Source organism: Phyllobates terribilis, unplaced genomic scaffold (assembly GCF_046119375.1).
Source record: "Phyllobates terribilis strain yellow unplaced genomic scaffold, ASM4611937v1 Scaffold_9__5_contigs__length_417890890, whole genome shotgun sequence".
Classification (NCBI taxonomy): Eukaryota; Metazoa; Chordata; class Amphibia; order Anura; family Dendrobatidae; genus Phyllobates; species Phyllobates terribilis.
In genome coordinates this window covers 209,844,419-209,865,237 of record NW_027362769.1, presented here as the reverse complement: position 1 = coordinate 209,865,237, position 20,819 = coordinate 209,844,419, and the positions used below count along the sequence as shown (strand labels likewise).

The following is a 20,819-nucleotide window of genomic DNA, read 5'->3' as shown; positions in this document are numbered from 1 at the left end:
GCGAGCCGGCCGCAGTTACCAAAACCCACAGTCCTACAGAGGGTGCTTGTCCTATTGGCACTATGGAACCAGCCTTCATTGCCAGATCCCGCAGCCCACATAGGAGTCACCTAAACTGCAGGCACCATAGAGTCGGCTAACCCGACCGCAACACGACAGGACAACGCATTGGAGGCAAAGTGACGTTGACACTACCCGGAAACAGCTGGCGTGCTGGAACCAGGCTGGGCAGGAGGGAGTACCCGTGCCAAAGACACTGCCGAGAACCAGCTGACGGTACTGGAACCCGGATGGGTAGCAGAAGATACAAGAGCAAATGGAACTACCGAGGACCAGCTGACGGTACTGGAACCCGGATGGGTAGCAGAAGGTACAAGAGCCAATGGAACTACCGAGGACCAGCTGATGTTACTGGAACTCGGTTACTAAGCAGGAGGTACCTGTGCCAGAAAGCACTACCAAGGACCAGCAGACGTTGGTGGAACTTGGATACCGAGAAGGAGGCACCTAATCCAAAGGCACTGCCGAGAACCAGCTGACGGTACTGGAACCCGGATGGGTAGCAGAAGGTACCCATGTAAAAAAAAAGTTCAAGGCCGCGAGCCGGCCGCAGTTACCAAAACCCACAGTCCTACAGAGGGTGCTTGTCCTATTGGCACTATGGAACCAGCCTTCATTGCCAGATCCCGCAGCCCACATAGGAGTCACCTAAACTGCAGGCACCATAGAGTCGGCTAACCCGACCGCAACACGACAGGACAACGCATTGGAGGCAAAGTGACGTTGACACTACCCGGAAACAGCTGGCGTGCTGGAACCAGGCTGGGCAGGAGGGAGTACCCGTGCCAAAGACACTGCCGAGAACCAGCTGACGGTACTGGAACCCGGATGGGTAGCAGAAGGTACAAGAGCCAATGGAACTGCCGAGAACCAGCTGGCGGTGCTGGAGCCCAGGGTAAATACTAAAAACAGAAGAGCCAGAGGTGTATTTGGAGGAGGTTTTAAATCCGTACTACAGTGGATGTGGACAAAGCAGGAGAATTTGCCGGACACACAGCTGGGGATCAGCTGACGTTACTGAATCCCAATAACACTGGAGCAAGCGTTGACTGTGCAGACGGCACTTCTGAGCAGCAACTAGCGGTATTGGAGCCCAGGGTAAATACTAAAAACGGAGGAGCCAGAGGTGTAATTGGAGCAAGTTTTAAATAAGTAGCACAGTGAATATGGACAGAGCAGGAGAAATTGCCGTGAACACAGCAGGGGAACAGCTGACGTTACCGAACCCCAATAACACCGCAGCAAGTGTTGACTGTGCAGACGGCACTTCCGAGCGCCAACTGGCGGTGCTGGAGCCCAGGGATAAGAATGAAAACAGAGGAGCCAGAGGTGTAATTCGAGCAACTTTAAAATGTGTAGTACAGTGGATGTGGACAAAGCAGGAGAAATTGCCGTCCGCACAGCAGGAGAACAGCTGACGTTACTGAACCCCAATAACACGGCAGCAAGTGTTGACTGTGCAGACAGCACTTCCGAGCGCCAACTGGCGGTGTTGGAGCCCAGGGTAAATACTAAAAACGGAGGAGCCAGAGGTGTAATTGGAGCAAGTTTTAAATAAGTAGCACAGTGAATATGGACAGAGCAGGAGAAATTGCCGTGAACACAGCAGGGGAACAGCTGACGTTACCGAACCCCAATAACACCGCAGCAAGTGTTGACTGTGCAGACGGCACTTCCGAGCGCCAACTGGTGGTGCTGGAGCCCAGGGATAAGAATGAAAACAGAGGAGCCAGAGGTGTAATTGGAGCAACTTTAAAATCTGTAGTAGTGAGAATGTGGACAGAGCAGGAGAAATTGCCGTCCGCACAGCAGGGGAACAGCTGACGTTACTGAACCCCAATAACATGGTAGCAAGTGTTGACTGTGCAGACAGCACTTCCGAGCGCCAACTGGCGGTGCTGGAGCCCAGGGATAAGAATGAAAACAGAGGAGCCAGAGGTGTAATTGGAGCAACTTTAAAATCTGTAGTAGTGAGAATGTGGACAGAGCAGGAGAAATTGCCGTCCGCACAGCAGGGGAACAGCTGACGTTACTGAACCCCAATAACACGGCAGCAAGTGTTGACTGTGCAGACAGCACTTCCGAGCGCCAACTGGCGGTGTTGGAGCCCAGGGTAAATACTAAAAACGGAGGAGCCAGAGGTGTAATTGGAGCAAGTTTTAAATAAGTAGCACAGTGAATATGGACAGAGCAGGAGAAATTGCCGTGAACACAGCAGGGGAACAGCTGACGTTACTGAACCCCAATAACATGGTAGCAAGTGTTGACTGTGCAGACGGCACTTCCGAGCGCCAACTGGCGGTGCTGGAGCCCAGGGATAAGAATGAAAACAGAGGAGCCAGAGGTGTAATTCGAGCAACTTTAAAATGTGTAGTACAGTGGATGTGGACAAAGCAGGAGAAATTGCCGTCCGCACAGCAGGAGAACAGCTGACGTTACTGAACCCCAATAACACGGCAGCAAGTGTTGACTGTGCAGACGGCACTTCCGAGCGCCAACTGGCGGTGCTGGAGCCCAGGGATAAGAATGAAAACAGAGGAGCCAGAGGTGTAATTCGAGCAACTTTAAAATGTGTAGTACAGTGGATGTGGACAAAGCAGGAGAAATTGCCGTCCGCACAGCAGGAGAACAGCTGACGTTACTGAACCCCAATAACACGGCAGCAAGTGTTGACTGTGCAGACAGCACTTCCGAGCGCCAACTGGCGGTGTTGGAGCCCAGGGTAAATACTAAAAACGGAGGAGCCAGAGGTGTAATTGGAGCAAGTTTTAAATAAGTAGCACAGTGAATATGGACAGAGCAGGAGAAATTGCCGTGAACACAGCAGGGGAACAGCTGACGTTACCGAACCCCAATAACACCGCAGCAAGTGTTGACTGTGCAGACGGCACTTCCGAGCGCCAACTGGCGGTGCTGGAGCCCAGGGATAAGAATGAAAACAGAGGAGCCAGAGGTGTAATTGGAGCAACTTTAAAATCTGTAGTAGTGAGAATGTGGACAGAGCAGGAGAAATTGCCGTCCGCACAGCAGGGGAACAGCTGACGTTACTGAACCCCAATAACATGGTAGCAAGTGTTGACTGTGCAGACAGCACTTCCGAGCGCCAACTGGCGGTGCTGGAGCCCAGGGATAAGAATGAAAACAGAGGAGCCAGAGGAGTAATTGGAGCAACTTTAAAATGTGTAGTACAGTGGATGTGGACAAATCAGGAGAAATTGCCGTCCGCACAGCAGGAGAACAGCTGACGTTACTGAACCCCAATAACACGGCAGCAAGTGTTGACTGTGCAGACGGCACTTCCGAGCGCCAACTGGCGGTGCTGGAGCCCAGGGATAAGAATGAAAACAGAGGAGCCAGAGGTGTAATTGGAGCAACTTTAAAATCTGTAGTAGTGAGAATGTGGACAGAGCAGGAGAAATTGCCGTCCGCACAGCAGGGGAACAGCTGACGTTACTGAACCCCAATAACATGGTAGCAAGTGTTGACTGTGCAGACAGCACTTCCGAGCGCCAACTGGCGGTGCTGGAGCCCAGGGATAAGAATGAAAACAGAGGAGCCAGAGGTGTAATTGGAGCAACTTTAAAATCTGTAGTAGTGAGAATGTGGACAGAGCAGGAGAAATTGCCGTCCGCACAGCAGGGGAACAGCTGACGTTACTGAACCCCAATAACACGGCAGCAAGTGTTGACTGTGCAGACAGCACTTCCGAGCGCCAACTGGCGGTGTTGGAGCCCAGGGTAAATACTAAAAACGGAGGAGCCAGAGGTGTAATTGGAGCAAGTTTTAAATAAGTAGCACAGTGAATATGGACAGAGCAGGAGAAATTGCCGTGAACACAGCAGGGGAACAGCTGACGTTACTGAACCCCAATAACATGGTAGCAAGTGTTGACTGTGCAGACGGCACTTCCGAGCGCCAACTGGCGGTGCTGGAGCCCAGGGATAAGAATGAAAACAGAGGAGCCAGAGGTGTAATTCGAGCAACTTTAAAATGTGTAGTACAGTGGATGTGGACAAAGCAGGAGAAATTGCCGTCCGCACAGCAGGAGAACAGCTGACGTTACTGAACCCCAATAACACGGCAGCAAGTGTTGACTGTGCAGACGGCACTTCCGAGCGCCAACTGGCGGTGCTGGAGCCCAGGGATAAGAATGAAAACAGAGGAGCCAGAGGTGTAATTCGAGCAACTTTAAAATGTGTAGTACAGTGGATGTGGACAAAGCAGGAGAAATTGCCGTCCGCACAGCAGGAGAACAGCTGACGTTACTGAACCCCAATAACACGGCAGCAAGTGTTGACTGTGCAGACAGCACTTCCGAGCGCCAACTGGCGGTGTTGGAGCCCAGGGTAAATACTAAAAACGGAGGAGCCAGAGGTGTAATTGGAGCAAGTTTTAAATAAGTAGCACAGTGAATATGGACAGAGCAGGAGAAATTGCCGTGAACACAGCAGGGGAACAGCTGACGTTACCGAACCCCAATAACACCGCAGCAAGTGTTGACTGTGCAGACGGCACTTCCGAGCGCCAACTGGCGGTGCTGGAGCCCAGGGATAAGAATGAAAACAGAGGAGCCAGAGGTGTAATTGGAGCAACTTTAAAATCTGTAGTAGTGAGAATGTGGACAGAGCAGGAGAAATTGCCGTCCGCACAGCAGGGGAACAGCTGACGTTACTGAACCCCAATAACATGGTAGCAAGTGTTGACTGTGCAGACAGCACTTCCGAGCGCCAACTGGCGGTGCTGGAGCCCAGGGATAAGAATGAAAACAGAGGAGCCAGAGGAGTAATTGGAGCAACTTTAAAATGTGTAGTACAGTGGATGTGGACAAATCAGGAGAAATTGCCGTCCGCACAGCAGGAGAACAGCTGACGTTACTGAACCCCAATAACACGGCAGCAAGTGTTGACTGTGCAGACGGCACTTCCGAGCGCCAACTGGCGGTGTTGGAGCTCAGGGATTACAGTTCAGGTGGTAGAAACATGAACAGAACAGGAGACCTGGATACTGTTGCCAACCAATTATTTATTCTGGAAGAGGACTGGCAAATTCATGAGAGATCCAGGCCTTGTTCATTTTGAGAAAAGTAAGCCGGTCAACGTTATCGGAGGATAGTCGCATGCGACGGTCTGTTAGTACACCACCTGCGGCACTAAAGACGCGTTCCGATAATACACTAGCAGCAGGGCAAGCTAGCACCTCCAGTGCATACTGACTAAGCTCTGGCCATGTATCCAGCTTACAGACCCAAAACTTGAAGGGAGAAGAGCCGTCTGGGAGTACACTAAGAGGGCAAGACATGTAGTCTGTCACCATCTGACGGAAACGTTGCCTCCTGCTGACTGGAGCTGTCTGTGATGGTGTAGACATTTGTGGCGGCGGGGACACAAAACTTTGCCACATTTCGGCCATACTGGTCTTGCCTTGTGCTGAGGCGCTGCTTCTGCTCCCTCTTTGTGCAGAGCTTCCTCCACTGCCTCGACGCACTGAGCTGCTTTGTAAAGCACTAGCAGCACTGCTCTCGGTTGGAATGGAGAACATGATGGAATGCACCAGTGCGTCTTGGTACTCCCGCATTTTACGCTCCCGGTTCAATGGTGTTATGAGGCTTTGTAAGTTGTCCCGGTAGCGAGGATCTAGGAGGGTGGACACCCAATAATCAGCCGTGTTGAGAATGTGGGCGATGCGGCGGTCGTTTCTGAGGCACTGCAGCATGAAATCAACCATGTGCTGCAGACTGCCAACTGGCCAAGAAACGCTGTCCCCTGCTTGAGGCGTGATCTCTGCCTGCTCTGCATCACCCCACCCTCGCTCTAGATACTGACTACTAGAGCATTGTGTACCTCCCTCCTCTGGACAGATGTCTTCCTCATCCATTGACTCCTCCTCATCCTCCTCACAAAGTGTCCCCTGCCTAGGCCTTTGTGAGGAACCACGTTGCGCAGACTGTAGAGAAGCAGATGGCATTTGTGACTCCTCATCCTCCACCTCTTCCAAAACCTCGTCCCTTAGTGCTTGCAGTGTTTTTTCAAGCAGGCAGATAAGGGGGATAGTCATGCTGACTAGTGCATCATCTGCACTCGCCATCCGCGTGGAATAATCGAAGGCACGCAAAACGTGGCAAATGTCCTTCATAGAGGCCCACTCAGTGGTGGTGAAGTGTGAACGGCGCGCACTGCGACTTGTTTGCGCCTGCTGCAGCTGGTACTCCATTACTGCTGCCTGCTGCTCACACAACCTCTCCAACATATGTAACGTTGAATTCCACCTGGTGGGTAGGTCACATATGATGCGATGTTCCGGAAGACATAATCGGCGCTGCAGAGCTGCAATGCGTGATCTTGCATTGCTGGAACGCCGCAAGTGAGCGCACTCTATGCGGACCTTGTGAAGCAGTGCATCAAGATCCGGATAGTCCCTCAAAAAACTCTGCACGACCAAGTTGAGCACATGTGCCAGACATGGGATGTGAGTGAGGTTGCCTAGGCCCAGAGCTGCCACCAGATTTCGGCCATTGTCACACACTACCATGCCTGGCTGGAGATTCGCTGGCACAAACCACACGTCACTCTGCTGCTTGATGGCATTCCAGAGCTCCTGCGCTGTGTGGCTTCGATTCCCCAAAGAAATTAATTTTAATACGGCCTGTTGACGTTTGGCCACGGCTGTGCTCATATCGGTCATCATAACAGGTAACCGTTCACGGGTCGATGTGGAGGTAGACCGTGACGGCTCCTGCAGCGCTGATTCAGAGGAACTGGAGTATGAGGAGGAGTCAATGTGTACAGACTGGATTCCTGCAATCCTTGGAGTTGGCAGAACACGTACAGCGCCACTCTCAAGATCTGTACCCGGCTCCACAACATTTACCCAATGGGCAGTGAGGGAAAGGTATCGTCCCTGTCCATGCTTACTGGTCCACGCATCAGTGGTCAGGTGGACCTTGCTACTGACGGCGTTTTGTAGCGCATGTTTAATTTTTCCCTCCACATGATGTTGCAGGGCAGGGACGGCTTGCCTGCTGAAATAAAAGCGGCTGGGCACGTTGTATTGTGGGACTGCCAATGCCATAAAGTTACGGAATGTGTCAGTCTCCACCAGCCTGAATGATAGCATTTCAAGGGCCAGTAGTTTAGCAATGCCAGCATTCAGAGCCTGTGCTCGGGGGTGGTTTGCCGAGTATGGGCGCCTTTTCTCCCATGCCTGTGCTAACGATGGCTGTAGACTGGCCTGGGAGTGTGAGGATGACTGGGAAAGTGGTGCTGTGGGTGGAATTACACTGTGTCTCTGTACAACAGTGCCAGAGATTCTTCCATGGCGATCCTGTGAGGAAGCCGAACCAGCTGTGTGTGAGCTGGAGGAAGAGGCTACAACACGAGCTGAAGAGGTGGTAGGTGGCGCTGTAGGTTGGCCTAGGTCTTCAGTGTGTTTGTGTAACTCCACCACGTGCTTGGTCCGCACATGTTTCCACATATTTGTGGTATTGAGGTTGCTGACACTTTTCCCTCTTTTCACCTTCTGATTACACAGCTTGCATTTGACAAAGCAAATGTCATCTGCAACTGTGTCAAAAAAGGACCAGGCACTGCAAGTCTTGGGAGCGCCCGCTTTGGATTTTGGAAGAGCCATGCTCCTAATGGGTGCCGAAGTGGAGGCTACAGGCAACCAAGTCTGCCCCCTCCCTCTCCCTCCTTTTTGGGCCGTTCGGGGAATCTCTTCCTCAGAGCTGCTCCCACCACCTTCCTGTCCCTCACGCCATGATGGGTCAAGGACCTCATCATCTACACCACCCTCTTCAAACAACTGCTTCTCCTGGGTAGTCTCGACAGCACAGTACGCACCAGAAAGTGGCACCTGAGTCTCATCATCAGATGCGTACTGAGGTGTGCTGCTGACCATAGGCACTGGCCCACCCGCCTCTTCAGATTCAGAGAGACAAAACGGTTGCGCATCACTGCATACTACCTCTTCTTCAAATTCTCGAATTCTGCTTGGCTGGCCCCCTCTTTCCAAGCCAAGAGATTCAGAGAACAGAAGTAGAGATGGCTCCTGTCCAGGGCTCTCTGACTGCCTGGGCAATTTGGCAGGTGGTGAAGAGACAGATGGGTGCTCTTCAGTGCTCAGGACCTGAGAGGATCTGGAACTAATTGAAGTCGATGCGTTAGCTGCCATCCATCCGACAACGGCTTCAATTTGGTCCTCGCGCAGCAGTGGGGTACGGCTAGCTCCTACAAAGCTGCGCATAAAGGACTGTTCCCTGGTAAAACTGGGGGATGCTGAGTCACTGGTGCCCGCAGCAGGCACAGAATCCCCACGTCCTCTCCCTGCAGGCACAGAATCCTCACGTCCTCTCCCTGCAGAAACTCCACGCCCACGCCCACGACCACGACCACATGCCTTACTCCCTGCCTTCTTCATCTTGGTAGACTGATAAAGATAGGCAGAAAAGTACTAAGGGCTTAGTGTGCTTATTCCTGAACAGCTGCTAACAGGTATAAGAAACACTAATTTTATAAAGTGTGGACTAGACTTTAATATGAGCTAATGTGGCCTACACAACTGTAAAGTGGAGTGTTTGGTGAACTTTATTTAGGTTTTTTTTGTCACAAAAAGACACTGGATGTGCCTAAAGATGTAATAACGATAGTATCACAAACTTTTTGTAGCTATTACAATGTAGGAAGGTAACCTACAATGCAATAGATGAGGCTGCAAAAAATAGGCTAATACTAATCTGGCTGGGGCTGCAGGGCCCAATGCTGCAGAAAGGCTCCTCTATCTACTCCTATATAGTGTGTTTGGAATCAATTTAGCTGAATATGGATGGAACCACCACACTAATAGGAGATATCAGGAAAAATTATGAATTGGCAATAAAGGACAATGTATGAGGCAGTGACACACACTGAGTGCACTACAACCAGACGGGGTTGAAGCACACACTACAGGGTGAGCTGCACTCACACACCAGACCTTGCAGACAGCGGTGAACAGTACAGATGCAGAGCACTGTGCACTAGTGCTGCAAGACGGAAAAAAATTCTCTATCTACTCCTATATAGTGTGTTTGGAACCAATTTAGCTGAATACAGATGGAACCACCACACTAATAGGAGATATCAGGAAAAATTATGAATTGGCAATAAAGGACAATGTATGAGGCAGTGACACACACTGAGTGCACTACAACCAGACGGGGTTGAAGCACACACTACAACGTGAGCTGCACTCACACACCAGACCTTGCAGACAGCGGTGAACAGTACAGATGCAGAGCACTGTGCACTAGTGCTGCAAGACGGAAAAAAATTTCTCTATCTACTCCTATATAGTGTGTTTGGAACCAATTTAGCTGAATACAGATGGAACCACCACACTAATAGGAGATATCAGGAAAAATTATGAATTGGCAAAAAAGGACAATGTATGAGGCAGTGACACACACTGAGTGCACTACAACCAGACTTGGCTGAAGCACACACTACAGGGTGAGCTGCACTCACACACACAGACCTTGCAGATAGCGGTGAACAGCACAGGGAACTGTGCACTAGCACTGCAAGGCACAGTGATTTAGAAAGTAGCTTGGGTAAAGCAGTATAGAGCAAATAGGTAGCTAAAACTGTCCCTCAGAACAACAGCGTCCTATCCCTAACTGAATTCACAGCAGAGTGAGCTCAAAATGGCGGCGGTGGCTTTTATAGTGCATCATGACATCATTTCAGCAGCCAATCACAGCCATGCCATTAGTTAAGATGCCTACATGCCTAACAGGATGTGCCCACACTTCTTAGGATCCTCATTGGCTGAATAAAATGAAAATGTCTCATTGCATTATGGGAACTTCCGATTCCGGTATACGATATTGCAATAGTATCGGAATTAAGTATCGGAATTCCGATACCGCGAATATCGGCCGATACCCGATATTTCAGTATCGGAATGCTCAACACTAGTCTCTGCCCTTCTTTCCCTCTGTCAAGCGGTCTGGGGCTGACACTTCTCTGTGTAGAGGTCCCTCAACCAACAGCCAGCCAGTGCACCGTCTACAATAATGTAGTATTTCTGGTTATGACGCCGCTCCCCTCCATGGAGTTGTTTCAGCATTACCAGCTACCCCTGTTCTTCTAATGTTAGCTGGAGCTACGGCACGGTGGGGAGGCTGCTCAGATTAGTGCACTGTGTAAATGTTGTCTTGAAGGGTTAACCCTCTGGGCTCGTACTAGCCACATGCCTTTATGCCGAAGCTGGGTCTTGGGGCCCATGTGCTGAAATTGGCTTCAGGTACAGAAGCTAGGCCTTGGACCTCTTGGCTATGTCTGGGCTGTGTCTCATGGTCTGACTTCAGTTTGCAGCCTTATATTGTGGCCGGTACTCTTCAGTTGTTTCATAGTTTGACCGCATAGGACCTCATGATTGGGCTTCAGGGTTTAACATACCAAAAAAACTCATGTTTGTCCTCATTTTGAATAAGACTCCGATGTTTCCCCTGTTGTCTCTCCAGACCACTCTCAGTCTAATTCTAGGATCACACCAGCGTATGGCATCCGATGTGTGAGCATTGGACGTGATATGCTACTGACACTCGGTTCCAGCTCTGCTGCGAGCAGGAGCTGAGCGTCAGTCCTCTGTGCTCCAATCCTCTCACATGAGAGAATCGTAGCAAAGCAGCGGAGGAGACGGAGAAAGTAATTTCTCCATCTCCTCCATTGCCTGTCTTGGCATATATCGGACTGCACTGGGATGACATCCGAGTGCGGTCTGATGTTTCACACGCACCTATAGACTTGTATGGGTGAGAATGAGCCGAGTCTTTCTGCCGAATCGACATGAGTAAATGATCACTGATCTGCACTGCCTCACAGTATAATATTGGGCCGAGTACTATCCAATAAAACATTGGATAGCACTCGGCCGTGTTATACGCTCGTGTGAGCGAGGCCTAATTACTCCATCTGTAGGAGGGCACTTAGTGTTAAAACTGCACATTATCTCTGTGAAGCCTACCCTTCAGCTGTGTCTCATTAATCGGCTCCTTCAGGTGGGGCTAGTCTGAAAAAACTCCAGTCCTGTGTCTACGTGCTTCTTAGCACCTCACAGTCTCTGAGCGCCTCACTGCTTCTGAGAGCCTCACGGCCTCTTAACGCTTCACGGCTTTGTGCCTTGTGCCTCTGGCTTTGTGCCTCCTGCCATGTGCCTCTGGCTTTGTGTTTCGCGCCTTATGCCACTGGCTTTGTGACTCGTGCCATGTGCCTCTGGCTTTTTTGCCTTGTGTCTCTGACTTTGTGACTCGTGCCATGCGCCTCTGGCTTTTTTGCCTTGTGTCTCTGACATTGTGACTCATGCCATGCGCCTCTGGCTTTTGTGCCTTGTGTCTCTGACTTTGTGCCTCCTGCCCTGTGCCTCTGGCTTTGTGCTTCGCACCTTGTGCCTCTCGCTTCACATCTTGTGTCTGTAGCCTCGACTCCGGTTAGAGAGGCCTTATGTCTCTGAACCCAGGTCCAGATTCCTTTGCCTCATTCTTTGGAACTTGGCTTAACCGAATAAGCAACTATGCTCGGATTGGCCTAGTATTTCTTCTGTTTCATAACAGGAGTCTCAACTCAGCTACTGCCCATGCTCTGTCTAGTCAGAAGTATTCAGACTTGGCCCTTAATTGCTAAAGTCCGGACTCTTCATAGTTATGCTTGAAGGGAGATGTATGTCTATCGAGTTCATCCTATAACATAACATACTACTGATCCAGAAGTAAAATCCCATGAGGTAGATGCTAATTTCCTCAGGTTGGGAGAAAAGTTCCTCTCGATACCACAATCAGCTATCGGACTAGTTCCTTGATTAACATCTTGTCAGATTCTAGTACCATAATCAGTAATATTATATTTACCAAGGAAGACATCCATTCCTCCATGAATCTTTTGTCATGAATCAACAGTATAGCATCATGTGGCAAAGAGTCTCATACTCTCACTACTCTTACAGTAAATAGTCCATAGTCTCGCTGCTCTTATCTACAATCTCCCTCTATGATTGGAATAAATCTTTTTCCTCTAGATATAGAGGATAGTCCTTGTCACGGTTGTTGTCTAGGTGTAAAAGTATAATTGGAAAGATCTTGTGGGGTTCCCTCATTTACTTGCAAATGATAATGTAAGGCCTTCTAGGTCTTTATTTTCTCCAGGCTGAGAGCCCAACTTGATAGCTTATCTTGGTTACAACAAAAAAAAACACATTTTTTTTCCCTCCATTGCTGTTTTTCCACCTTCAGGACCCTGAGTTTTACCAAGGTCCTGTGTTAGGAGCCAGCCTCGGATATAACAAGTCAGTTCATCACTTTTCCTTCCTGTATATGACACAACTGATGGTAGGGACATTTATTTAGGCCACTTTCGTTAATTCCAGAGCCCAGACACCCTATGCCGTTAACACCAGTGCCACAGGAGTGATGATCCATGCTTGTCTATCAGGTGGTCTGCTGATCATCCTGTGTTGGTAATGGCAGGGGATGTTACCTTCCAGACTGCATACAGTGGGTACGGAAAGTATTCAGACCTCTTTAAATTTTTTCACTCTTTGTTTCATTGCAGCCATTTGGTAAATTCTAAAAGGTTCATTTTTTTTCTCATTAAAGTACACTCTGCGCCCCATCTTGACTGAAAAAAACAGAAATGTAGAAATTTTTGCAAATTTATTAAAAAGGAAAAACTGAAATATTACATGGTCATAAGTATTCAGACCCTTTGCTCAGACATTCATATTTAAGTCACATGCTGTCCAACTGTGTTTAAATAAACTGATAGGACTTGATTTGGAAAGGCACACACCTGTCTATATAAGATCTCACAGCTCACAGTGCATGTCAGACCAAATAAGAATCATAAGCGCAAATGAACTGCCCAAGGAGCTCAGAGACAGAATTGTGGCAAGGCACAGATCTGGCCAAGGTTATAAAAGAATTTCTGCATTACTCAAGGTTCATAAGAGCACAGTGGCCTCCATAATCCTTAAACGGAAGAAGTTTGGGTCCAACAGAAGTCTTCCTAGACCTGGCCGTCCAGCCAAACTGAGCAATCGTGGGAGAAGAGCCTTGGTGACAGAGATAAAAAAGAACCCCAAAATCACTGTGGCTGAGCTCCAGAGATGCAGTAGGGAGATGGGAGAAAGTTCCACAAAGTCAACTATCACTGCAGCCCTCCACCAGTCGGGCCTTTATGGCAGAGTGGCCCGACGGAAGTCTCTCCTCAGTGCAAGACATATGAAAGCCCACATAGAGTTTGCTCAAAAACACATGAAGGACTTCCAGGCTGTAATGCACACGCCCAGACTGACTGGCGTGTGCGTGTTTAGTGGTTCCACTGTGCCATGAACCGGAGAGTGCCTGAAGGGGCGTAACTAAGTATCTGCTCGATCCGACCAAGGTCGCACGACGGCATACGACGCCAGTGCACCAGGGAGGAACCGAGCAGAGGGACCAGGGTCTACTTCAGGTCAGACTCCGGACACGGCAGTTGGCCCACACCGGGGAATACAGGAACAGGCAGGCTAGAGCGCAGGCTGGGTAGGGTCCAGTACAGACTGGGAGACGAGTTCAGAGCCGCAGATGCGGTAATCAAACAGAGTAAAGCGAAACCGCAGGTGCAGTAGACAGGGCTGAGCAGAGCGAAACCGCAGACACGGTGGACAAAGCTGAGCAGAGCAAAACCGCAGACGCGGTAGACAAGGCTAGCAGAGCAAAACCGCAGACGCGGTGGACAAGGCTGAGCAGAGCAAAACCATAGACGCGGTGGACAAGGCCGAGCAGAGCAAAACCGCAGACGCGGTGGACAGGGCTGAGCGGGCAGGAACCGCCGAAGCGGTAAGTAAGACAGGACAGAGATAAATCGCCGAAGCGGTAAACAAAGACAAAGCAAAGGGGACAGAGCTCTGTTCACACAGAACAGACTGGAAAAGAAAGGCAGAACCAGATACACACAAGGTACTTGCAAAGAAGTAGCGAAAGGACTCCAACTCACAAACGGAAGTACAATGACAACGAGTAGAAGTTAGGTGTAGGTTCAGACTCTACAGAAAAAGGGAGCAAACGGACATAAAGACAAAACAGGTAAGAAGCTAGGAGACAATTCAGACAAGAACAGTTACTGCAACAAAATGCAGGAACGAGCCTAGGGAAAGCCAAGTGCTGGTTCAGACACTGCAGAAAAAGGGAACAAACAGACATAAAGACAAAACAGGTAAGAAGCTAGGAGACAGTTCAGACAAGAACAGTTACTGCAACAAAATGCAAGAACGAGCCTAGGTAAAGCCAAGTGCTGGTTCAGACACTGCAGAAAAAGGGAACAAACGGACATAAAGACAAAACAGATAGGAAGCTAGGAGACAGTTCAGACAGGAACTGTACTGCAACAAATACAGGAGCGAGTCTGGGTATGCGGCCCCAAGAGGGCGAGACGAACAGGCTAGGAGCGTGTTCAGACAAGCCTGGAAATACAACCTCCAGGAAGGCAGAGAGACAGCTGGCTAGAGTGCACAGACAGGACACAGTTCAGACACGGGAACTGATACCGATAGGCAGGAAACATAGACAGGACCTGGCATGTCAGCGACCAGACGCCAACTGACAGAACAAGATGCTCAGGCAAGGATTCCAAGGAGGAACTGGGTTAAATACCAGGTGACAGACAGCAATAGGCTGAGGACGCATCAGGGGAGTGACAGCAGCAGCTACAAGAAACAGGAAGTTCAGTGGGCGTCGCCCTAAACAGCAAGAGCAGAGCAAAGCAGACAACATGGAAAGAAGCCAGAGTGGCAGTCTGGACTGGAGATCAAGAGCGCGCTCTTGCACAGTGGGAGATGGACCACTATGCAAGGACGCCGCCAGGTATGTTACACAGACTATGAGAAATAAGACTCTCTGGTCTGATGAGACAAAGATAGAAGTTTTTGGTGATAATTCTAAGTGGAATGTGTGGAGAAAACCAGGCACTGCTCATCACCTGCCCAATACAATCCCAAAAGTGAAACATGGTGATGGCAGCATCATGCTATGGGGGTGTTTTTCAGCTGCAGGGACAGGACGACTGGCTGCAATTGAAGGAAACATGAATGCGGCCAAGTACAGAGATATCCTGGATGAAAACCTCTTCCAGAGTGCTCTGGACCTCAGACTTGGCCGAAGGTTCACCTTCCAACAAGACAATGACCCTAAGCACACTGCTAAAATAACAAAAGAGTAGCTTCAGAACAACTCTGTGACCATTCTTGACTGGCCCAGCCAGAGCCCTGACCTAAATCCAATTGAGCATCTCTGGAGAGACCTGAAAATGGCTGTCCACCAACGTTCACCATCCAAGCTGACGGAACTGTAGAGGATCTGCAAGGAAGAATGGCAAATGATCCCCAAATCTAGATGTGAAAAACTTGTTGCATCATTCCCAAGAAGACTCATGGCTGTACTAGCTCAAAAGGGTGCTTCTACTCAATACTGAGCAAAGGGTCTGAATACTTATGACCATGTGATATTTCAGTTTTTATTTTTTAATAAATTTGCAAAAATTTCTACATTTCTGTTTTTTAGTCAAGATGGGGCGCAGAGTGTACTTTAATGAGAAAAAAAATAAACTTTTAGAATTTTCCAAATGGCTGCAATGAAACAAAGAGTGAAAAATTGAAAGGGGTCTGAATACTTTCCGTACCCACTATATTTCCTTAGTTTCAATAATGTCCACCCCTTACTTGAGGCCTAGAGATATAGACTCAGAATAGACGTCCGTGGACACCTGTGTTGGAATGTATTAGCATCACAATGCTTTCCCCATCTATCCACTAAGATTATTGGTGTTGGGTACAACGGTGGAGTGTCTCACTCGGTTTTCTGCTATATAATTTGTCTTCCACATTTATACCGAATATTTGGCATTATAGACGTGTATCAGACACTCACTATGGTGATTAATCTTTGCAGATATCTATAATTGTCTATATTTTCTTCTGATCTTATAGATCAGTTACTATACCTAGCTTGGTTCTTGCCCGGTATTTTGGTCCTTTATGGCTTCTGTACTCACTTGGTGCTATTTCTCTCGTATTACTGATGGTGTCCTGTCTGGAGGAACGTACTGGAAAAAGGGAATTAGACCTACTGGTAATTCGATTTCCAGGTAGACCCTCAGGACATCACCCTTATTTCCCCTCCCTTATGTTTATCTTTAGGCTTGAACAAGATCGATCTTCCTATAGATAGTTCATCCATCAAGTCTCCATAGCTCAAGACTGAGCTGAAGGCCATTTGTTTATCATGCATATGAGTTCTAGTGAAAAGTATAGACCATTTGCATCCATTCTTCTGTGTACTTTGAAAAAACACTGGAGGGTGGAGGTGGGACGGGCCTTTTAACCTCTCTGTGATCCTGTCTTGTCATAAGTCAAGAAAGGACTACCTCCTGGTGTGCTGTCCTGAGGGACTACCTGGAAATCAAATTACCAGTAGGTCTAATTCCCATTTTAAGTGAAAAAAAGGAAGAAAAAAAAAAAGCTAATGTCAGTGCTTCGTAGTAGATCCAGATGGAACCTCTACAAACTAGACATTGTCAGATTAATAGGCTGCAAAGGATAAAAAACTCTCCAAAACTTCTTCAAAAATGCTTCAGAAAACGCTTCAGTAAAAGAAAAACTCCCCCAAAAAAGGGGAATTTCCTGAAGCGCTTTCCACCAGAAGACTCCTAGTCGTATGTTCACACGACTTTTTTTTTTTCACTTGATCAAAAACTGGCTTTTTTTAGCCTGTGTTTTATTAATGTTTTTCTTTGGCATTATCTGTAGACGTGTTTTTTTAATTGTTTTTTAGGCATTATTTTTCTGAGATTTTTTGAACTCTATTAAACAATGAATAAAATGCTAGCAATTTTTTTTTTTAGGAGAAAACTTTTACAAAACGCTCAAGTGGTTAAAAGACGTTCAAAAGCAACAAGTTGTTTTTACATGGTAATGAATAGGAAGCGTTTTCTGAGAACTTTTTCAGGAGTTCTTCAGAGCATACCTGCCCAAAAAATGGCTAAAAAAACATTTTGTGAACACAGCATTATAATAACCTTCTGCCATATGAATAAGCACTAATTGCACATCAAGGCACATTGTATCCAACCCAGATATACTGTATGGACCAGAACTTTGTTGTCAATGCATTAAAAGCATGTATTGGGGACTAAAAATAATGTTTGCTATTGGGTTTCATTAAAAATGTTGCACTATTTGTCTTTTACAGGCACATTGCTGGCTGCAGAATGAGTAAGTCCATGTTCACACTAGCATTTAAACTTTCCATTTGTTTGTTCCATTTTTAGGAACAGACAAACCGAATTATTATCAAAATGGATCCATTGTATAACCGATGCAAACAGTAGCGGAAGGACCCCATTGCTTATTATGGGATCTGCTTGGGTTCTGTTATGTGTCTGTTTTTACAACAGAAGAAAACGTGTAACATTCAAAACTTTATTATGTTCTAAAAACTCACACATAATCCAGACGGACCCTACAATATTCAATGGGGACCCTCTATTCTGCTATGCAACGAGCCCGTTTTTACATTGGAACAGAGAAATGGAATATAAAAATTCTCATGTGAACGTAGCCTTAAAGTTTTAATAAAGTAGTCCCCAAGTGCTTGCAGTCATGTAAAATAAGAAAGCTAGATAGTACTGCTCCGGTCTCTGTGTTTTGGCTGCAGTGGTGACATCACAACTATAGTGCGCATCACCGCTGCAGTCAATCACTGAGCTCAGCTAACCGTACTGTTTTTATCGGCAAAGCCGCTGAGCTCAGTGACTGATTGCAGCAGTGATCTTATTTTATATGCAGCAAACGTTCGGAAATATTTGGGGATCGCTTTTCTAAAAGTGGAAAAGCCCTTTAACTCGGAATGTCAGTGAGCTCCTTTCGGCTGGGAGCTTGTAACCCGTATTTGTCTTTTTCTGAAATTCTTTGTGTTGATTAAATGACCACATAAATGTTCAGCTCACCTGTAATGTGGTCCGAGGTCATATATAAGCACAGAAAAGTACAGCTGAAAGCGTTAAGCCCCCCCATACACATAAGACTAATGTCGGAAGAACCTGTTAATATTAGCGGGATTTTCCAATGGTATAATGTGTATTGGGGCTTCCTGACTCTTCCACCGACAAATTATGTCAGGAGAGAGAAGGATCCAGTATGTCCAGTTTTGGGCTGCCTATCCTTTTTTTTTTCTTTGAGAAAGCTGCTGCCAAAAGAGTCTGACAGTGGTTTTCTCATAGAGAATTTATTTTATAGTATTGTACTTTATTGTATAGAACACACATGGCAAATAGTGAAATCTGTGGTATAAATCCACAGCAGAAATTGTCATCTTGTAAATTTAAATTCTGTAATGTAGGTCCATTTCTGCTGTTGGGAATGAAATTCCCTAAAATCTTATTCACTCTGCTGGTACACAGATCCATGGTAGAAAATCGTTGGTATTAGTACCCTTAAGGCAATGTTCTCACTATGAGCATTTAGTGAGTTTTTGATTGCACCATTTCATGCATTTTTGATATATTTCCACCACGAAAATGCACTAAAGACGTATATGTGCATTTTTTACCTGTGGAATTTCCGCACCTAATACAAGTCTGTGGGGAAATTCAGCACAGAAAACTCAGCGTACCTGAAAGGGAAATTGACATGCTGCGGATTTGAAACACGCACCGCAGGTCAGTTTACGCTATGTTAAAAAGAAGCTCCATGGGCATGAGATTTCTATAAATCCCATCCACTTTGCTGGAACTATAAAACACTGCAGCAAAAACACGCAGCGTCAAAAACGCACCAAAAGCTCGACGTGGGAACGTAGTCTTACAATACAGGAATTATCGTAATTTTTTTTTTTAAATCTGGAAAACCCCATAAATATCTATGATGCCTCATGATAACTAGAGTTATTGTAAGGTTAAGTTCCCACAATGACTTTTTGACGCTGCAGATTTTCACTGCACAAAAAATGCAGTGTCTTAGGCTATGTTCACACATCATGTTTTTTTCTGCATTCATTTTCTGCAGCAAAACCTGATCTCTTGCCAGGAGGTTGTTCAGGATTTTTGCTGCTGTTTTCTTGTTTTTTTTTTTTTTTTCGGTGCGTTTTTCAGCGTTTTTCTAGCGTTTTTTTTCACTGTCCTTTTGTCTCTGTTATGCATGTACATAAAGTTCAGTAAAAAAAAAAATCTCATTCTGGTTTATGCAAAAAAAAAGCTAAAAACCTGACACCTGCGTGTTTTGGTGCGTTTTTTTCATCACTCATTACTTCCAATGGGTGAAAAAAAATGCTGAAAGAAGTGACATGCCCTTTTAAAAAAACATTGCAAAGCACAAAATCCTGAACAAAAAAAAAAAACATGATGTGTGCATGAGATTTCTGGAATCTCATAGATTTTGCTGGTACTGCAAAACGCAGCTGAAAATTTGCATAAAAAAATGCTGAAAAAACCATGATGTGTGAACATGACCTTAGAGTTCCAGCAAAGTAGATGGGATTCAAAGAAATTTCTTGCACACTGTGCTTTATTTTTTACACAACGCATGATTGAAATTTGCAAAAAGTCAATTTTTCCTTGTGGGTACAGTGAGTTTTATGTCCCCATAGAATTTTATTAGGTGTGGAGAATCCACAGGTAAAATAACGCATGTAATCCGCACATGACTATCAATAAAGTTTTGTCAGAGGCAAATACCAAGAAGTATCAAAAACAAAGCAGATACCAAAAAAGACAAAAACACGATAAAAATGCATCTAAAAAAAAAAACCACAATGAAACAAATTAAAGTAATTTAATAGATGCCGAAAATCAAAAACTCACCAAATGGGAAATTAATCTGTTCATTTGCAGTCCTATGTAAGACCACAAAAAAGCACCTTCGGCTTTGCTATATCGTTACCATATAAATGAATGGACATGACCTGATATATATTTCTATGTGTCTGTATATAATTGGGTTTCTGCCTCCGTCCAGTCCATGCTGCATTCTAGCCGAAGGAAAATCTTCCAATAAATGTCATTAGCGGATGGAAAATGCAATATCTATATGCAATCTATAACAAGTGGACAAATACATGCAGAAAAAAAGATGACATTTGCACATTTTTCTGACATTTGCAACATGTTAGTGATAAAATCCTCTCCATACAGAAGGGTGAACATCTGATATACTGTAGAGGATAGATTTATACTAGGTAACATGCAAGAAACGACAGTCTATAGAGGTGAAGCCATATACCTAGATTACCTCTGGGGAGCATAGAGGATCCGACCACCAGACACGAGCCCCTCTCAGGAAGAAAACACTGCATCCTCCTATGTGGTGCACATATACTGTATTTTGGATGGCAGCTGGATGACTCATTGATCTGTAAAGGGGATTACAAGCCTAGTCCCCTCACATCCCTGAAATGCAGGACATCAATAGACATCAAAGGGACATGCCTGGCCAAGGTTAAACTGCTTAACACCGTCATTGCTGGGGAACAAGGAATGCAGAACAGTTCCCCACAAAGACCCAAAGCATTTTATTTCATTTAACAGGAAGTCATATTTACATACCTACAAGGTCATTCTCATTCTTCGACCTTTCAGACGTATTATCGGGCAGGTTACCATACAGCAGAGCATCGCAAGGAAGGGATTAGGGTCTGGAGGGCTGTTCCTTGCAATGTTACTATTATTATGTGAATGTTTATTACCAAATATTGAAAA

At 46.6% G+C, this 20,819-nt stretch overlaps 1 protein-coding gene across 2 annotated transcripts in view; it reads right to left on the bottom strand.

Annotated features, from left to right (window-relative positions):
* Positions 1 to 20,588, bottom strand: part of LOC141162018 (palmitoleoyl-protein carboxylesterase notum2-like) — a 60,639-nt gene extending 40,051 nt beyond the window's left edge. The window contains exon 1 of one of the 2 annotated variants that reach the window (XM_073647641.1): positions 20,344 to 20,588. The gene's annotated coding sequence lies outside the window, so the exon portion shown is untranslated. The remainder of the gene's footprint in view (positions 1 to 20,343) is intronic. The other variant, XM_073647640.1, reaches the window with a different exon arrangement.
* Positions 20,589 to 20,819: the final 231 nt, after the last annotated feature.